At 38.9% G+C, this 20,400-nt stretch overlaps 1 protein-coding gene across 1 annotated transcript in view; it reads right to left on the bottom strand.

Annotated features, from left to right (window-relative positions):
• Positions 1–11,144, bottom strand: part of GREB1 (growth regulating estrogen receptor binding 1) — an 85,668-nt gene extending 74,524 nt beyond the window's left edge. Inside the window, exon 1 of the mRNA XM_053974340.1 lies at positions 11,036–11,144. The gene's annotated coding sequence lies outside the window, so the exon portion shown is untranslated. The remainder of the gene's footprint in view (positions 1–11,035) is intronic.
• Between the last annotated feature and the right edge of the window lie 9,256 nt (positions 11,145–20,400).

Here is a 20,400-nt window from a genome sequence, read left to right as displayed (position 1 = left end):
TTAGTTCAAGAATGGCAGCAGCACTGCATAATGACACAGGCACTATCATTGGCTCTGAATCAGCTAAAAACCCCAGAGTTTGGTTCACAGGAATCACCAGCACAAGCCCATTTCTAGGCTGCCTTCCTCTCTGTTAGTACCTATTTTAGGCTTAATAAGCTGTTACATGGTTCAGGACCAGGTTATTATCCCAGCTGTTCACCACTGGAATTTTTTAAAGAGCTCTGATCTCTAAAAAAAATTCCAAAATTACAAGAAGCAAACAGTTGGTTTAGTTTTTTTTTTTTTCCTCATTACAATTTATTGCATTTAGCACAAACAGCTCACAATAGCTGTTCCTTCATCAGTATATTAAAAGGTTGAATGGATTTGAAATACATTATCTTAAAAATGATGGCATAACTCTTCCAGGCATAAGTCAATATTTCAAGCATGAATTGCATGAAATACTGGCTCCTTTTTGTTTTCAACAATACCTCAGTACATATAACACATTAATAAAACCAACCAAACAAAACACCCCACAAACCAAACTTCTTTGCAAGTGTTAAAGGAAGATTTAAAGGGGGTTTGTTTTGTTTCATTTTCTCAGACCAGTTCTCCATAATATTTCCAAAACGGCAAAAAATTCTTTGAAACTAAGGTCTCATTACACACACATTATGAAAGAAAACATTAAAATTGATTTTTGGATGTGCAATGTCTAATTTATAGGGTTGCCTAATCTGCATTTTTAGAAACTAACAGATTGTTTTACTGGCTAGTGCAAATGTTATTGATCTGCTTTCTTGCTGAATTAATAGCACTATGATAGGACAACTTGCTTTCTCAGCTTTCCCAGCGTTTTCCTGAAAAGAGGCCCATTACATGGGAGGGGGCAAAGGACAGGCCTTGATAACACTGTTTGTACATTTCTTTGATGTCCACAGGCATCATCCTAGACAACTGACCACCAGAGACAAAAGAGTACTCTCAGGCTGCTGGAAATCCCAGCCATTCTTCTCACCACCTTTTGATACCCCAAGGCTTCCATACCCTGACCTCTGCACTCTGACATCCTTATTTGAAGGATGGTCAGAAACGCCAAAAAATTGTTTCCAAATTTAGCCAATAAGCTAAGGATTTATTTTACTTTCCATAAGTGCTTCATGTCCTAATGTACCTCTGGGAACACCAAAGATTTTACAAAGAGAGTAGAAGGAAAAGTGTCAACAAGAAAAAAAAAACTTTGATTTTTCTGGTTTTGAAACCAAACATCTGCCTTCTAAAAGCCAATCACTCTGTCTAAAGTGCCTTGACATTGTCACATAATGCCTTGAGTGTGCACATGTACCCACAGCATTTCTACCTAGCCAGTGTCATACAGATTTCTATTTCTAACATGCATGTTAGAAACAAGATGTTGCTTGCTGACATGACTTCACTCAATAAACATTCACATTTTAAGTGGTGTGTATGCTGTATGTTAAGGACTGATATAAATTTCTGTGCATTCTTGTTTTAAAAGGAAATGTAATTTAACTTTTTTTTCAAAGTGTTTCGCTCTCTACACACCTGTGTGATTGATAATTGGATCAGTTTTCCTGTTTTCCAGATATTTAAAGAATAATTTTCCACAAAACTACCAGAGATTATCATGAGCACTTTTAGACAAATTTCATTTTTCACCTTTCTGAGGGACTGAAATTGAACAAAACGGTCAAACAGAAATAATACACATCCAGCTAAAACACTGGAAGTCAGGCAAACACCTAGAGAAACACCCTTCTCTCCTTTATTATTATGGGAGATCCTGCTGAAAACCCACTCCAAATATATAAGTGAATGTACAAGTAAAACCTCTTAACAAGACCAACCTACTGACAATCCATCTGTATGCACAAATTTGGAGTTTAGCCAAACTAGTATTCAGTCTCTTGTGCTTTGACAACAATTTTTTGTAACACAGTGTTAAAATATTATCCTGCCATGAAGTTCTTCAGCTTGAAATGAGGACAAAGTCTGGTCCAAAATGTGATGGATTTCACAGTATACAAGCTTCTAAACTATCTCTAGTTTAATAAACTACGCCCAAATGATAAATTGTTTTGCATTGATTTTTTTTCAAACTGGCATCAATACCATTTTTTTCTACACTGACAATATTCCTCCTAATTTAAAAGTCAATGATGTACCAGTCTTAATGCAACAGATATAGAATAACAGATAAATGTCAACATTTTAAAAGCCAAACTATTCATCATTTATAATGCAAACACTGGGATTTATAATGTTTATTTTAAAGCCAGTTTTATATCACCTAATATTATCTACTCAGCTCAGCCAATGTTTATTTATTTTCATGTCTGCCAGAAAAGAGTGAAACTGAATTCACAAAAGGAATGGTATGGGATTCAAACAGCCAAGAATCTTGAGATCTTTAAAAACTCTCTTCTCCTCTATATTAGTTTACTACCATAAAAAATAAGGCATAAACCAACAAGAAAAAAAATAGCAAAGGGGAAAAAAGGTGTTTTTTAAAAAGTTTTGGAATTCATAAAGTTCTCAGACAAAATGCTGATAGTAGCCACATAAGGGCTGTTCTAATTGATCTTTCTGATTTTGGTGGGTTTTGAATTAAACCAGACCCCAAGGATTTTTGTTCAGTGATAGATCCTGACGATTTATGTTCAATGTTTAATCTCATTATTTTTAAAATGAATTGCATGTGTTTAAACAGAACAGGAGGCCTGATTCGGAATCAGTACAGAGCCCTCAGAGCAGCTCTGGCAAGAATGCAAAACAGATAAAGTTAAAATGGGGGGAAAAAAACCCTAATGAATCCCAAGTCTATAAATATTTTCATTTAACTGAATCCTGACCATGGATAAAACAAACTACCTGTGAACAGGCAACATATATACAAACCTAAGATCATACCTAGATAGCAAGAGGAAAATATGAAAAATCAGTGACATAAATGAAAGGCACACAAGGCCATCAACAAATCTTCCAGTTCTGGCAGCGCCCACTGAAGATTACAATCTATTTTATAGAGGCTCATTACTGCTCTGATGTTGGAAATTATTGCCCTGCCAATTTTACACACATTGTTTTCCTTGTGAGCAATCTCTGACCCTCTTTAGTAAAAGAAAGTTAACACTGTTGTAGTAATAGATCTTCAGCAGCCCTATTCATTTTAAGCAAAATGAATTAGGAGCCATGCACAGGAGCAGCTCTGCTGGCACAGTCACCTCTCTGGCAGAAGTGCAGTAAGGAGTTACTAAGGGCAGGAACCTAATCTCAGCCAGCACAGTTGCAGTCAGAAGAGGATGTGTGAATAAAGCCTTAGTAAAACACACTAGCTTTTCATGTGCATGCATTTATACACAGCCTTGAGTGTTGGCAAATTCTGTGGCTGCAGCTACACTTAATTCTGATGTAGGTAGAAGATACAAGGAACAGATTATTCCTTTGCAGTCCTGCTGTTTGTCAGACTATTCTTTCTCCATTGTGACATCATCTTCAGGAGTTTCCAGACTCTCACCACATAAACTAAAAAATACAACTGTGAAGGAAATTTCTAATTGGATATATCAAAAATTGTACCTTAAAAAGAAAAGTTTATTTCATCCTGGACCCACAGAAGCACACAATGGGAAAAAAAAAAAAAAAAAAAAACCCAAACAAACCTTAGAAACCTTTCCCTGTAGATTAAGATCTCATTTGCAAGGTTTAAAGGGATCATTTCGACTGAGTAAGATTTAGCTTGAATTCAAGACGGCCTTTTGTTTTTAGAAGGTGAACACACTGCCAAAGAAACCAAATTACATGCAAAAGCAATGCCACCTAGCAGTGAAAATACAGTGAAGCAGTATAGCTAATTCGAAATGGGAATAGCACCACTCATAAAGCTTTGTTTTCTTGCTGCCATCCTATACACCATGACTTCCCACCCAGACTGACCTGTCAGCATGACCTTACACCTCTACAGCTACAAGCATCTGGCCCAGGAAGAGATGCCAGGCCTTTATGGCCAGGGCTGGATTCACACTGCGGGACCGTGTTTACCTCACCTGATGCTGGGACAAAGTGTCTCTGGGCCTCAGCTGGGCCTCCATGGCCCTGACATAACTATTTGTGTGTGGTCTTTCCCCCAGAGAGTTAAATTTCATTATTATGCAGGCTGTATTGAAGCTTTTATCAGAGCAGGATTTTTTTGGCATGGAACTAAAAGCATGTGATACATGATCAGGGATGTTGCATCACGATACACACAGGGTAAGATACCTACTTCAATAGTATTAGAAAATCACGTGGGATTAGGAGAGTCATAAGTAATTGTGTCATCCACTTTGCTGAGTGGGAGCAGTCTTTGAAATAAATTAGCTCCAGAACAATGCTTAAGTTTGCCTCAGAGGGAAATCACTGGATTTCTGTTAAAGAGAACCCAAGAGAGAACACAATTCATGCAGTGAACATCGTCAGTGGGCTGAAACCTGGGAATGAACTCAAGCCAAGTCATCTGCCCCCATTGCTGCACTCTTTTTCACACCAACTGATACTCCCAACTGGATCCCACAGCTGCCTTTGCCTTTCCCTTGTGCATATGAAATGCTGCCTGCATAAAAGAAATTGAAAAAAATAAAATAAGCATCAGAATGTACTGGGAAACTTCACTGAATAAAAGAAGACATAGACACAAGGAAAGACATACTAAAATCTATAGAAGAACTATCCATAATCACTGCCTGAAATGTACAGATGTTGGTATTTTAACTGAAAAATGTAACCTGACCTTTTGAGATTGTAGGGATCCTTTAAGGCACAGTAATAACTAAATGCTAGAAATGCATAGGTATAATTAAGCATTTGCCTTTTTTGAGTATTTTAAAGTCATTATCTAGATCTTTATTAGCGACATCTACTTTATTACAAATGCAGTGAGAAATTCAGTAGGAGACCTGCAATACAGCTGGAGAATATTACAATTTTCTAAGCTCTCTACTAATCAGGCAAACTGCAAATAAAGACATGTATCTACTTTGACATGTACAGTACCTGGAATCATTGGTTTCCCCACATGGGAAGGCAGCCCATTAGACAGACTGAGCCTCCATACAAAAACATCCATATGCAGAGTGATGTTATGGCTTTAGGACTCTGATGGATGGGAGCACAAAATTAACCAGATGAAGCAATCTTCTAGATCATACAGAGCATATGTGAATTAAGCTATAGAAATATATGGCAGGAGCATATCAGAAAAAAAGGAATAATCAGTGGATGAGCAAAGACAGGTCCATTAAGGACGAGTGGGTCCATTAACCAAAGAAATTCATTAACACAATTATCTGAACTGGTATGAGTAAGATCAGTTTTTGCATCAGCAAACCCAATGTCTGCTTAATAATCCCAAGGAAAAGACAGCATTTCCCTTTTATTCTGTCACCAGTGCTAAGCACATCTCCCCGGAAAACAGTAACACTACCTGATTTTCTAGTTGTTCCTCCTATTATTTCTCTGAACAGGAGCTTTTTTCCCTTCTGTATTAAACCTCCCTATGTCACAGTTGAAGTGGAAGATGTAGGATTGTCAGTGTACAGATTGCTTGTAGAACAGTACATTAAATTAACAGCTTGCCAAAAATTCCCACTTCCACCTTCCCAGCCCACTAAAAGAAAGTAAGATTATTATTAGGTTTGATGGAAAAATAAGTAAATGGCAGAAGAATTAAAGATATGTTGAGCATGAAGCTGGAAACGCAGCTTGCAAGATAGTAGTGGTTTAGTTCAAAGTAACTGAAGGTCTCCTTCTTTATTAAGGCCTCAAAGACAAAAGCTTTTAGCCACAAGTAGCTATGATGGAGCAGCTGAAGAAGCATGCATACACTTAGGCCAGGGTAATTTACGTAAGTTAAAACACATGTTGTCTGTCTAGGCTGCAAACTGTTGTTTATGCACGAATTACAAAAGAAACAGCGTATAGGTCAAGTTGAGGCCACATGAACATATTGGTACTAATGTTCATCAGTGGGCTGGTGTAGGCAAATAGGAGATAACTCTAAAAATTCAAGTTCTTATAACTCTGATTTCATGCCTTTCTTAATGTTCTTGCTGCTTTACCCATAGAGAAAAAGGCAGGTTGTCTCTTCTAAGTTACAATACTGTGAAATTCCCAGATGATACTTCAAAGATGCTCAAGACAGTTATATAACTTCTATTTCATACAGAACAAAAGTCACTGTCATTTTGAAGACAAACTTCTCTTGAGGATTCTGGTAAGATCACATCTTTTTCTAAGCTGACAATGAGGGCTCAAAGAGTTATTGTATATGGGGTATCATCAGGCTGGCAGCCAGTCAACTGCAGGGTTCAACAGGTCTCAATTTTAGGGCCAGTGTTATTTAAAATTTGTATAAATTATCTGGACACAGGAGATAAGTTTGCTGAAAAACACAGGAGGAGCTGTGGAGTCAGTCGAGGGTCAAGAGGTCTAATATAGAGAGACACTTGCAGAGATTAGGGAGCAGCACAATACCAAGCAAAGAAAAATTAACAAGAGCAAGAGCTGGATTCTCCATCTAGGATGGGGCAATCCTGGTTAAACATACAAACTGGGCTGGAGAGCAGCCCTACAGAAAGAGATCTGAGGGTTTGGATCAATGGAAATGTGAATCTGAGCATGCTCTGGCAGCCAAAAGGGCCAACCATGTCGTACGAGGCACAGCACGACCAGCCACAAGGGCAGTGATTGTCCCTCTGTGCACTGCATTAGTGCAGCTCCACCTCCAAGGCTGTGTGCAATTTTGGGTGCCTCAGCTTAGGAAGGACATCAAACTACTAGAGTCTGTCTAGAGGAGGGTGACAAGATGGTGTCAAAGGCAAGACTTTAGGGGAGTGCCTGACGGAATGGAATGAAGCTGAACCAGGGAAAGACAGCATCATGTTGGACACTGGGAAGAAGTTTCTCACTGAGAGGATGGTTAGGCACAGGGTCACAGCACCAAGCCTGACAGAGTTCCAAGAGTGTCTAGATGACACTCTTAGTTATGTGGTTTAGTTTTAGGTTGTCCTGCAAAGAGCAGGGAATTTGATCCGATGATCTGTATGTCTTCCAAATTGAGATATCCTATAATTCTATGTTTTTACTATACATCTTCTTTCCTGTGATGTTAATAAACTTTCTATAAATAATTATTCATTTTTATCTACTGCATAGTTATAGAAATATGCCATCAACATAATTATAGATTGCTTTTAGAACATGAAGTACTGCTGTGCTGTTTGACTAGAAAAAAGGTATTTTCTTCATACAATACTTGCTCACTATTTCTATTTTACAGATTTTTTCCTACAGTATACAATGTAGGCAAATGGCAATTTTCTTTTACTTTTTCTTCAGAGATACACCATTGCCAGTGTTACTTCTTAGACTTCCTTACTTCCTCACGTAAATATTTAAGCATGAAAGGCAGTACATGGATAATGACAAATGAAGGCAAACCAAAACCAAACCAATGATCTTTGGAATCCTTAAGTACAATTATAAAAGTACAGCTACAAATATCTATAAAATGAGCATTAGTGATACATTTGAATTTCCTTAGTAAATTATAGTATTTCTTTGCCACAGTCTGCATAAAAGTTCTGGAAATTTAGTCAGATTTCCCAACTGACTGAATCATTAACCATAGTCTTTGTGGGAAAAAAAGCAAAGAAATATTCAGCTGTAGTTCAGGAAGCAATACTTTCTCTGTGCATATGTGGAATAAATGAATGCAGGCATGTTTTTTTGAAAGTAGGCATGTTTTCATGTAGATTTTGGTTGGTTGTAGTTCCACTAGCCCTTTATACCCCTCATGTAGCTTTTATTCACAAGAAATAAATCCCAGGTTCTGCCTGATCTCAGCTGATAGTAAGTAAATGCTTTATTTGGTATGAAGGTGAAAAAAATGAGTGAGAGTCATTATCCTTGTAGTCATTAGAAAAACCACAATCAATAAGAACCAAAGGCAATTTCTCTGTAAAGATAACTATGCCCAGCATCACTAGAGGGTCTGGGAGTCTCACAGGCTTTGATTTATTAGTAAGAATCGCCTTTTAAAGTTTACAACTTACTAATCCAAATTTTGCTTTACTTAGCTTTGCTGTAAAATGCCCTCCTTTCTGCTGCAAAATGTCCTCCTTTTATTTTGTTATACAAAACTATACTGTTTTTTCTCATTGTTACTTTTACAGTGTGACAGTTCCATAAGCTTGAAATGCAGAAAAATTGTAAATGTCTTACATTGCCACTTTTCACTTTTTATACAGCAATAATTTCTGGGTTTTGGGGACAGGTGCTATTTTATTAAAAGAGAAATTATGAAAACCAGTAATTTCTTATACAGAGTACATTCTTTTGGTTTAACAAGAAAAAACAGAATTCAAACCATTGCTTTTAACTTGCTATTTCACATTAGAAAACTCCTTCCTTAACTTTGTGCATATTATGCATAGTTTTATTGAATAACACGAAATCTCATCTGAGAGATTCAAAGCTATTGTATCCAAAGACAGACTACCCTAACTAAGAATTTAAATACAGACAGAAATAGACAACAGACTTGAGGTATACGTGAAAAGAAAAACCCCATATTCCCAATACCAAGGCATATAGACACTTTCAATAGAAAATAAAAACATTGTGCCTAAGAGATATTCACAACACAAAGATGATCACAGCCTGACTGAAATTCCATCCCTAAATCATTCCTTTCTGGGCTTCTGCTTATTACATCTTCTGGCAGGAGCTAATCTCACGTGACAGGCCTGATCCAAAGCCATTTGAAGTCGATGGAATGTCTCTTCCTGACTTCAAGGAGCTTTGAATCCAGCCCTTATAAACTTCAAGAACAATACAATTCATGGAAAGTTGTTTTAAGAAAACAATAGCTAACTATTGTCTAAGTAGAAAAGAATGTTAGCTTCAAATGAAATTTACCTGCAATGGTAGATTTGTATTAGGGTTCTTTTATTATCGTTTCTTTATGCATCTAATACAGCTAAAATTTTCCTAAGTGAGAACATGCCATTTCTTTAACAGAAGCCACAGAAAATCAAAACTGTAGTCAAAACCAAGAAGAAAAGTAAAAATAAAAATAACATTTTGTACATAGTACATTTAGGTTTTCTAAGAAAATAAAAGATCACTTTTAAGGCCTCAATTAATTCAGTATTTTCTTAAACAGCTGTACATTAAGGACAAAACAGAACAAGAGGTTTCAAAAATGTATCAGTTGTTCCTGAAGTCAGAAAATCAAAAGATAGAATAAAAAAATTTTAAAAACCCACCAAACAAAGCCGATCTAGTTGTATAAGCAAGGGGGTGCGCTGACAGGAAAGCAATTTATTTTGTTTTTCTTTTATAATAAAACCCCTGATTGTCTACTAACTTAAGTAAATATCAAAGCTACAGGTGACAACTACTACACCAGACATGGTGAGCAATGACAGACTGTTATTTGTATTCTGAAAATAACATAACTGAAATAAGCCCTGAAATAACAATTAAGATAACTGTAAACACTGGTGGAAGAGAAGTCCTGTTTCTGTGATGTGTCTTTTCTCTCATTTATAAGAAAAATGAGGCAATGTAGACCAGTACAGACCCTGCTGTTGATCTGATGTGCATTTGTAGCAGTAAATTTACACTGACAAAGAAGCAAATCAAACTTAGCTCTACCACCTCCAAGTTCCCAATGCACCAGAGAGGTGGTTCCAACTTCCTCTCTCACACAAATCAACTCACTACAGCTATTTTAGTTACCTAATGTTGAGATGAAAACATAGAAACTTCTAATTAAGCATTTCCAGAATGTCCAGCTTCAGAGAATGATTCTATGTTTTATAGCAAAAAAAAAACCCCAAAAAAAAAAAAAAAAAAAAAAAAAAAAACCAACCAACCCCAAAAAAAACACCCAAAACCAACAATACAATCAAAACAAAACCCAACATTAGGTCCTAAAGACTCTCATTCATAAGACATACAAACCACTGTTAATTTTCATGGTACATAGTTCTACATGTTTAACAACAAACACTGACACTATAACTTTTGTTAATTAAAAATTTCAGAAGAGTCTATGAAGTATTAGATCAAAACCAATGTAGCCTACACCTCAAAAAGTAAAGTAAATGAGAAAAAGCACAAGTAAAAAGCAAACATTGATTTTTGCAGTGTGGAGATGCTATCGTTTGTCTCCTTTATTTAAGCTCCCAGTATCCACAAGTAAAAATAAACATTTCACTTTATAAATACACCTAACCAAATTGCTGATTTTTTAGTCTGAGTGGATGAAAACACAAAACTGGAAATTTCATTTCAGGCAAGTATAAAATGGTACTTTGATTTTTTCCTAAATGAAATGAAACAGTATTTCTCAGGTCAAACACTATGCCTTGTTTTGGTATCACAAATATTTTTCTTAGAACAATTGTCAAACAGCCCATTTTGTTTGACCTTAAAAGCATATTATTTTGGGAATGTTGTCTTTTTTCTTTGTTGTTGCTTCAGATTTTTAATCTGAAACATTGCCCTGAAGTGAAAAATCAAACTTTAAAGTAAAAAAAAAAAAAGTCAAAACAATATGCAGACTTTAACTTTGTGGATTTTTTTTTTTTCTTCTGACATGAACAAAATTGTTTTGTTCACTCCAAAACTATATTTTGGGTAAAAAACTATTTCTATCCTTTGCTAAATCCCATTTATCCATGTATCAGTTATACCCTATTCTCTCCTCTTCCCACCCAGGCAGCTGGGACACGAGCTGCCCGCAGCTCAGGGTTGTTGGCTGCTATCCCGATCCCCTCGGACCTGCCCTTCTCCCCTCTAACTGCGCTCCTGCTGCTGCTGGGACTAACACTTCCCTAACAGTCAGGAGCGCTGAGCTTCCACTTACCCCCCTGCCGTCTCGGAGCATTCCCAGGTGCTGATAATCTTTTCTCTCTATTGTTGCTGCTGCTTCCCCTCATTTTGGCAGAAGCTACAGCTTTGCAAGTTGTACGGCTCTTACCTCTGAGACCCTCTTTGTTGCTCTGTCTGCGACCACGCTGGAAGCAGGGAGTGATGGATATTAGGGACGCATGAGCCTCCCCTCGCTGTTTAGCAGCGTGGTCTGCAAAGAAAGATAGAGATGCTGCTCCCTCCTCCTCCCCCCTCGCTGTCCCAGCTTCCTCCTCCCGCCTCCTTGCTCCCTCCTTCTCATCCACAGAGAGCTCCAGCTCTCTCTGCGCTCCCACACAATGCTACCTCTCAGCACCAGCTACCTAAGGTCAAGAATACAACCCCTCACCCTTCCCCCGCCTTTTCCTCTCCGCCCAGGCATCTTCACCCCTGCTTCCCACGGAATATGGTATCTTCCCAACCAGACGTGCCTTAGTCGGTTCTGGGATCTAAAGTGTAGACAATTTCAGCAAACCCGGAGAAAAAAGAGTTATAAAACAAAAAATGCACAGGCAAGACGGGGGATATAAAGGGAAAGTGGAAGCCTTTTGGAGAAATTGGAAACTTTGGGGGTTTATCTTTGTGTTAAAAGAAAAATCAAGTCACAGTAGCCAAAGCCTGCCACTTGGAGATTAGTTTAAGAGATCAATACAGATAAAGAAAAGTGCCCTGGATAGCTAGTTATCTCCCAAATCCAGTTTACCTATTGTTTATGCTCTTTGTTTCTCAAGCTTTATTCTAAATAGCTTTTCTGTAAAGAAGCTTCCAAACTTTTCCCCTGCAAAGCCAGACTTAAATACCAGCATACTCTGATGATACAATAGAGAATGAAAGGGAAAAAGTAATCAGAAAAAGTTTTTAAGATTATGAGCTATGAAATAACCCCTTTAAAATCACAGAAAACGCCAGCACAAGTTCTCTGACTTTTCAGCTTGAATGACAAATGTGTTCAAGGGATCTTTTCTCACTTTGAGCAGTTATGGTGATTAGAAGCACTTTCAGGCGACCAGTACATGGCTCCCAAAAATCACATATAATTACAGCTAACCAGCATGTTTTTCTTAAGGACCTAATTTTAGACACATAATAAAACAGTGCTTATAAAGTGGTTATGTTTGTTACAGAGATTGTGGAGAGATGTAAGTGATGCTGAAGAATTCTAAAAGATCTTGACTGCTTAAGGTTATACAACCTTATTTAGGTGGACAGGGTCTCCCTCTTGAGGTCTCGTGACACTTCTGGCTCTCACCAGTGATGTATGGCCACCAAACTGTACCACTCCTAAGCTGTACTAAGTCAGAGGTTTTGTTTTAAGAACGGGAAAACTTTAAAAATAAAAAAGGTTAAAACAAGGAGAGAGAATCAGATTTCTATCTATTTTGGCGCTAAAATATCTCTATAAAATCATCTACATGCTTTTCTAGAACAGTCCAGAGATGTCACATTTGTCAGCACAATTTCTGAAGGTCAGAACTTCTTTCTGATGGTCAGCAAAGGAAGCTTTAGAATGGACCGATCATTTGGAAGTAACATATCAGTAGGACCAGAGGTTGTTTACACAAAATACAAAACTGTTGAACTACCAGCTATAAGATTAAGACCTATATATACACCTTAAACCAACTTCAGTAGTAGAAGAGTGGATCACCAATGGCTGACTGATGAGGGAACACACGGCTTTAATGAAGCTTGATACCTTGTACAGCACAGAACATGGAAGTGACAGAAAACTATTCAGGATACACAAATACAGACAGTGAAATGTTGCAGGCATCTCTCATAGCAATGGATTATTGAAAAGGCAAATTCAATTAAGTACTAAATGAAAAACAACACATGTGCAAGAAAATATCTGCCTTGTGGCTCTAAGAAGCCACAGTGGCACTCAGAGCCAAGATGCTGACAGTATGGGTACTCTACAGAGATTTGGAGATCAGTGGAAGAACAAAAGCAGCTAGCAGAAGTCACCTATCCAGAGAGCAGGAGAATGGTCAGGGAATTAAAACTGGGTCCAACTCTGCTGAGTCTCTCCAGTGTGGGAGCATACCAGGGGCAATAGACACACCAGTGGCATGAAGTGCAGTCCTTTTCCCTTGCAGCAGACAACTCGCTCTTTTTGAACCAACATTTTTGCACTGCTTCAGCCAACAGCAGCAGCCGAAAAACCAGGCAATCCCAAACATACTTTCTCCTTCCTATTTGCTTTTGTCCAAATTCAGGGAAGTAATCTGGCACAGAGAGAATGGAGGGATGTTTCTCCCAAATCCACACTTCACAACACCAGCCTTTGATGCTTTTTTCCCTGCTCTGGCTGCAACTGCCAATTATATGCATAATGATGGACTACTAGCCACTTGGTAAAGAGGGGCTTGAGCACCATAGACAGTTTTCTCTAAACGGCTCAATGCTCACCAGTTGTTGAAAAGGTACACACTATGTTTTAGAAAAAGAATAGAGAATAAAGAAGAAAATATCAGTTTGAAATTGCATTAAGTCTATACTTACGCCTTCTTGTACCTTGACTGGGTATCTGATAATGGGATCATAGGTAGCTTCTTAGAAGGGACCACTAGCTGTGTCTAACCCAATCTCACAGTCAAAGACTAGTCAGCTATGCAGTGAGGTTACTTAGGGCTATATTCAGTTGTATCCTTGGAAACTTCCAAGGATGAAGACTGCACAACATTTCTGGACCATCTGATCCACAGCTTTATTGTTCTCATGTTGGAGAACAATGGGAAAAATTTCCTTTTCCCCCTTTTTTTCCCCTTTTCAGATTACAGTGTTATTCCTTTCAAATGTCACATTTGAAAAGGCTACAGCAGAACAGAAAAGCAACATACTGACTAGAGATTTGAAATAACTTCCACTAAAAACAGATTACATAGGTTAGGAGTCTTGAAATTAGAAAACTGGTAACTGAGCTGATAAATATCTATTGAAATATTTAGTTGAGAATAATATGGAAAAAGTGCACTGAAAAGAAATTCTTCCAGTTTCCCGTAACACAGGAATTACAGAGTACCAAATTACATGATTAGGGAACATATTTGAAACAGAATTACTTCATTTTTTTCTAACAAGTTAAAATTATAGAACTCACTGCTGTAAAAACTGAGCACTTTTCCTTTCCTGTAATTATATAAATTGTCATTTACAATTAATAATTTATTATTATTTATTATAATTTGTCTTCTGATCAGAACCAGCTCAAGGTGAAGAAAAGGAAGCTGAAGGAGACCTTATTACTCTCTACAACCACCTGTAAGGAGGTTGTAATGAGGAGAGTGTTGGTCTCTTTTTCCAAATAATAAGAGATAGGATGAGAGGAAACAGCCTCAAGCAGCACCAGAGGAGGATTAGATTGGATATTAGGGGAAACTTCTTCACCAAAAGGGTTGTCAAGCTTTGGAACAGGCTGCCCAGGGAAGTGGTTAAGTCACCATTCCCGGAGGTATTTAGAAGATGTGCCAATGGGGCACACAGGGACACAGTTTAGTGGTAGACTTGGCAGTGCTGAGTTAATAGTTGGACTTGATGATGTTAGAGGTCTTTTCCAACCTAAATGAATCTCTAAGGTTCCTCAGTATTGTAGGCAAAACTGCATTTTGCCATTCCTCAATGGTAAAACAATGGTATTACCATTCAGTGGTAAAAACTACCTTCCATTTTGCTTGTGGTGGAAATGTGAGAGGAAGGGAAGGATGAAAAGAGAAGCAGAAAAGCCCGCTTAGCTTTAATCCTCTGGGGCTGGAGGTGATCTCATCTTGCTGGAGGCCTGGGACCTGTTCACAAGGGCTGTTACTCCCTGATGGTAAGACATGGAAGCACTGGAGCTGGACTAGCAGAGCATAGAGGAATGCAGATGCCTCAAAAATGGAAACAAGTACCTGAGTTTCTCCAGTGCTTTCCAGTGTTTTTTACAGCATCTGTATACAGCTTGTCTCCCAGTGGCAGGTAACCCACTTTCCCAGAATCTCCTTCTCCTACACCTTCCCTCAGCACAAACAGGTGCCCCAACATTTCTCATCCATTTCAAGTTCTCACTGCTATTAGAGAGTGAGAAACTGGAGGAAAGGATGGAAGCGGCCAATGTACTTTGTCTTAGGCTTGAATTACTTTTATGCATCTTGACAATCCCACCATCAGTGAATGTGCTATATCATAAATCTCACTGCACACATAACAGCAAGCTTCTCTAATTTCAAGTAGGTACTGTATAACACTTTTTCACATTATAAAATTAAATCATAAAATAATTTTTTAAAAACTCACAATAAAAACCCCCAAAAAACCAAACCAAAATCAAACAAATGAAAAATCACAAAAAACAACCAAACAAAAACTAAAATAAAAACAAAAACCCCAAACAAAACAAAACCAAAAAAAAACCTCAAAACAACAAAAAAAACACTAACTTCAAGGATATTTTTAAACTCGGGATATAACGACAACCACCTTATAAGGACATATTTCAACTTTTCCATACATTTAAAGTTGACAAAATTAAATACATCGGGGAATTTTGCACCTCCTCTGCCACAGAAAAGATACAAACAAAAAATATAATAATGACTTTTTGCAACAGGAATCTTCTTCTGTTGATAAATTCCTCAGCATGGATCAAAACTTCCAGCAGGCTCTGTAAAGACCTATGCCTAGAAAACCCCCAGACTCTGTCATATAATGGCAGATGGCTTACTGCCAAATTTCCAAACCTTCCTAAGAACACAATATTCACTGAACTTTTTCAGTAAGACACCAGTGTTCATATACAGTAAGTACTTGCTATTTACACAACCCTAATGTCACCTTAAGGGTCCTTTTTCCATCTATATAAGTTCTTTTCTAAATTAGAGGTAGAAGAAGCAGGAGCTTCAGTTTATATCATGAACTAAACCCTATGTCTCCAATGTGATACCACATCCATGCCTTTTAAGTGTCTTTCAGGACATGAGAAAAATGAATACTGTTTAGCACTGTGCTGCTCTGATCTGATTAACTGATTCAATCTTCCTCATACTCACACAACAAAGTGAAGAAATAGGAGATCTGCCTTCTTAGACTAAAGGATGACTATTTGCCATGTATACAGGAAGAATTGTTTTCAAGCAGATTAAGCTGAGCACTGTTGCATCCCGGGTTGCAATCAGATTAGGGGTTTTATAATGTCAAGTTAGCCTGTTCTGTGTACCCCTTTGTACACCCCTGTTCCCTCTGTGATGGTTCGCTCAAGGCTGCCTGCCACTGGGGCTTTCCCACGCCACTCCAGTAACCACCCCCTGTTCTTTCCTGAAACTTCCTTGTCAGTTACCCCATCCCCATATCCCTGTTCGTCCCAGAGCCCTGTGTCTGCCCCTGTCGCGTCCCCGTTGGTCACCATGGTCCACGTCACCAGCACGGTGCCTGTCCCCATTGGGCAGGAGGGCTTCTGCCCTCCTCAGCCCGCCCCCTATAAAATCCCGCACGCCCCCAAGTCCCAGCGCAATTTTGTCCACACGGCCCTAGGGAGCGAGCCACGGTTCTCCATCGCAGCTCCACGTGACAAATAAAAGCTCTCCAGCCAACCACGTGGACAGATTGGACATTCCTTCCCTCTTTGTCTCACCCTGGCAACAGAGCGTGGCCAGCCCCACCACCGGTGCATGGAACGCAGCAGTGCCCAGGACAAGCGGCAGCCCCGGGTCCTGCTGAGAAGCAGCGCCTTTGCCGGGCTCTCCAGAGCTGCCCAGGACCAGGGAAAACAACGCAACGCCGCAGAGCACATCAAGAAAAATTCTACTATTGCCAGAAACAGATTTAAGTAACTACATTTTACAGCATAAAAATTTATACCTTTATACCTAGTGGTTATGCAGTGGTGAGGACCTTAGGGAGGCCTGGAAGCTTCTACAGACTGACATACTAATATACAAAAAAATGGATAATTCTATAGCCCGATGTAGTTCAAACAGATATTTACAGCTATTGCTGTCTTTCATGATTTTGTACTTTTGCACTTTTGCAGGAATATATTTCCTCTGGCTCATCTTTTCAGCAATACATGTGCACCTAATGTAAGATCTAGTTACAAGATCATTGTCTTGAAATGAAAGATTGTATTTGATACAGAGCTGTAGAGTTTTACAGAAAGCAGCCTTGGCTTTAACTCCAGAATGCTGTAACCACTGTATACATAAAGAAAGAAAAAAAATCATATAAGGGTGTAAGGTACTCTTTAATGGATGTATTTCTAGTTTCAGGATCACATATGTAGGCTAATTAATATTATTAGTATATTAGTGCAGCAAAAAGTAAAAGAGTGGGAAAATAATGTGAGTAAAAACAAAGGTTGAATATTACAATGGCAATATAAAAACCACCAAAAAAACTCATACTGCATTAAATACAAACCATCCACCCATTTCACTGCTGCATGAAGTTTACCAGTAAAAACTTTAACAAAGCAAATTTCAGCTGCTTAAAATAAAAGTAAAACCTATGTGCCATGCCTAAGAAGTGCATGGCAAAGTATTTACCATGTATTTACAAGTATTTACCAAAGTATTTACAAGTAATTTAAGAAGCATTTTTAAGAAACTTATGTTTTGCCTTTCAGATACAATAATTTAAAAATATTAGTGAATCCACTATTCTGGCAGGTTTTGATGGTAAAAGATCAGATTTAGGAAATGAATTATTGCCCCCTGGTGGCACATTAAGAATCAATGTAATGAAAAAGAAACCAATTTCAAATAAATAAGCAAATCTTTTATTTTAAGAATCATGTTGTGTACAATTAATATCTGGAGGTGTTTAAAGAATGCACAGTCATTTTAATATGTATTAAGACAACAGTAAATGGGGTATAATTTACATTTTCATCTTCATGATGATTCTAATAAAGAATGTGTTATGTTTAATTATCAGCTTTGTAAAATGTAAATAATAACATACCAGAATAAAACTCTTTATCAGCAGAATGCCACAGCAAAAACTCCTGACAGTCAAGGAAATTACTTCAACATCTAATTTTCATGTAAAAGAATAGGTCTTTTTAATTTTCATATAAATATAGAAAACACTTCCTGAATCTGAATCCAAGTGGGGCTCTTCTTTGCTCCATGAGATAACATCAGCAGGCAAGGACAGAGAAGCACGGGAACAACAGGATTTGATCTTATGACTGTCTAGAATAACGGCATAGTTAAACATTGATGCAATGTTTTCCACATGGGTTAATACAGGAATTCATGCATCCTAATCCTCAAATTATGAGTTGTTAGCATCCTTCTAACATCCGATCAGCCAACAGCCACCACCAACTCCTATTCAATGACTTTAATACTGCTTGGCACATTCCTTACGTCACCTCAAACTAACATGGCCATAAACATCTACTCCAAACCGTTTTGCTGTTCCAGGTGGAAAAAACCTGCTTTATCACAGTGGGTTTATACAATCTGTAATTGCAATGATAAAATACATCTTCCAGAATACAAAAAAGAGTGAGAAATATTCATTCCTCATGGAACTACACACATTACCACAGAGAAGTTAGCAATTACGTTATGTTGCACACACAAAAATGAGCATTTTTACTATTTAGTGTAATCACATGTCCCTTTCATGATAGGAAAACCTGCACCCGCAGCAGTCTAACCTTGCCTTGCAATACTGACAACCAGCATTTGCATGACGTCTTTAAAGGCACAACTCCAAATCTCCCAAAACACAGACATCTTGTCTTCGAGGAGCTGTAATACATTTTTCCTTCTTTTATTCTTGTTGATTCACTAGAGCACAAGAACGACTCACCTCAGTTCTACACTTCTCTACAAGGTCAACTATTACCATGCAAGTACTTGACTGAAAATTGAAGAAAACTCCATTCTCTATTGAGGCATCTGATGTATCACTGCTGATACCATAAGCTACTCTAAAGGACTGTCTAACTGGAAGGGCTATGAAATACACAGTAAATGAAAATTAATTCAGTATTTATTCAAGATGATAGAGTATGACTTGTTTGGTCTGACACATTAGAATATGAATAAAGTTCTTCATGGCTTTGAATTCCTCATACCAGACTAGCCGTTTTACATGTCTGATGAAATCAGGACTAGAAATTTCACCTGAAATGTGGGTGGGAGAAGCAAACTAGTTCATAATTCTTAAAGCAAAAGAACTCCATGACAGACTTACCTGCTGTAGAAGAGAGTTAATTGCCATAAAGAGCAATTAAGCAACAAATGGGATACCTAACAAGGATCTGTGTTTAGAAGAAATGTTTTTGACAAATGGAAGTTATCTATGCAATTGTAAATTTTGAGACTACTGCTGAGGCTGGCAAATAACAAGGTGTCAGTGCTTGTAAAACATTATTGGAAGTATGGAGGAAAGGGCTTGGGAAAGGATGTTGCTGCAAGGTAAATGTACAGGATTAGTTTGGACATGCCACATTTGATGGCTCCTGTCTGGCCCTAGAGGAACATACCTTGCCCTTCACTCACAAACCTCTTGTAATTAACTTATACCTGACATGGTCATTTTATCCATGTCTCCCCTATGAGTGACACACATAGCTTTGGCTGCCTCATGCTAGCAAGTATTGACAAAACCAAGTAATTTGGCAGGGAGTCAATACTAATTACTCTCACACATACTTGCATGGCAATGCTCAGCCAGAATGCTCTCTCCTAACTCTTGCTGTCACCTGGAGGAAAGAGAAATCTCCCTCCTCGCGGTGACCAGTGAGAACCCTCCTTGAGGGGAAGCCGTATGAGGAGTGCCTGAGGTCACCTGGCTTATTCAGCCTGGAGGAGACTGAGGGGAGGCCTCATTGCAGTTACAACTTCCTTGTGAGGGGAGGAGGAGGGGCCGACACTTCTCTTTGGTGACGAGGGACAGGACCTAATGGAATTACTGGAAGTTGTGCCAGAGAAGGTTTGGGTTGGATATTAGAAAATGGTTCTTTACCCAGTGGTTGGGCCCTGGAACAAGCTCCTCAGGAAAGGGGTCACAGCACCAGCCTGCCAGAGCTCAAGAAGCACTTGGACAGCATTCTCAGGCACACGGTGACTCTTGAAGTGTTCTGTGCAGGGCCAGAAGCTGGACTCAACGATCCATGTGGGTCCCTTCGAACTCAACATATTCTGTGACTCCTTCCTTAACCCACGTTGGCTGCTGCAGTGCTCAGTGTCGCTCCCGCTGTCGCAAAGGCGAGGACAGGGATTGAGGGGATCGTTTCCTCCGCCGGTCTGGCAGGCTGATGGGAGGGGAGGAAAGGAGCTGATTCGGCGCCTTCCGGCCGGCGCTCGGTGAGGCGGGGGCTGTCCCGGGCGGGCGGGAGAAGCCGGGAGGAGCCGGGCAGGGCGGGAAGGCGCCGCGGGGGCCGATGGGTAACAGAGGGAGAAGGCGGTGGCGCCGCGCGCGCCCCGGCCGCGGAGGGGAGGG

This window comes from Vidua macroura, chromosome 3, assembly GCF_024509145.1.
Source record: "Vidua macroura isolate BioBank_ID:100142 chromosome 3, ASM2450914v1, whole genome shotgun sequence".
Lineage (NCBI taxonomy): Eukaryota > Metazoa > Chordata > Aves > Passeriformes > Viduidae > Vidua > Vidua macroura.
The sequence above is the reverse complement of the archived record's forward strand: the minus strand, read 5'-3'. Positions and strand labels throughout refer to the sequence as shown.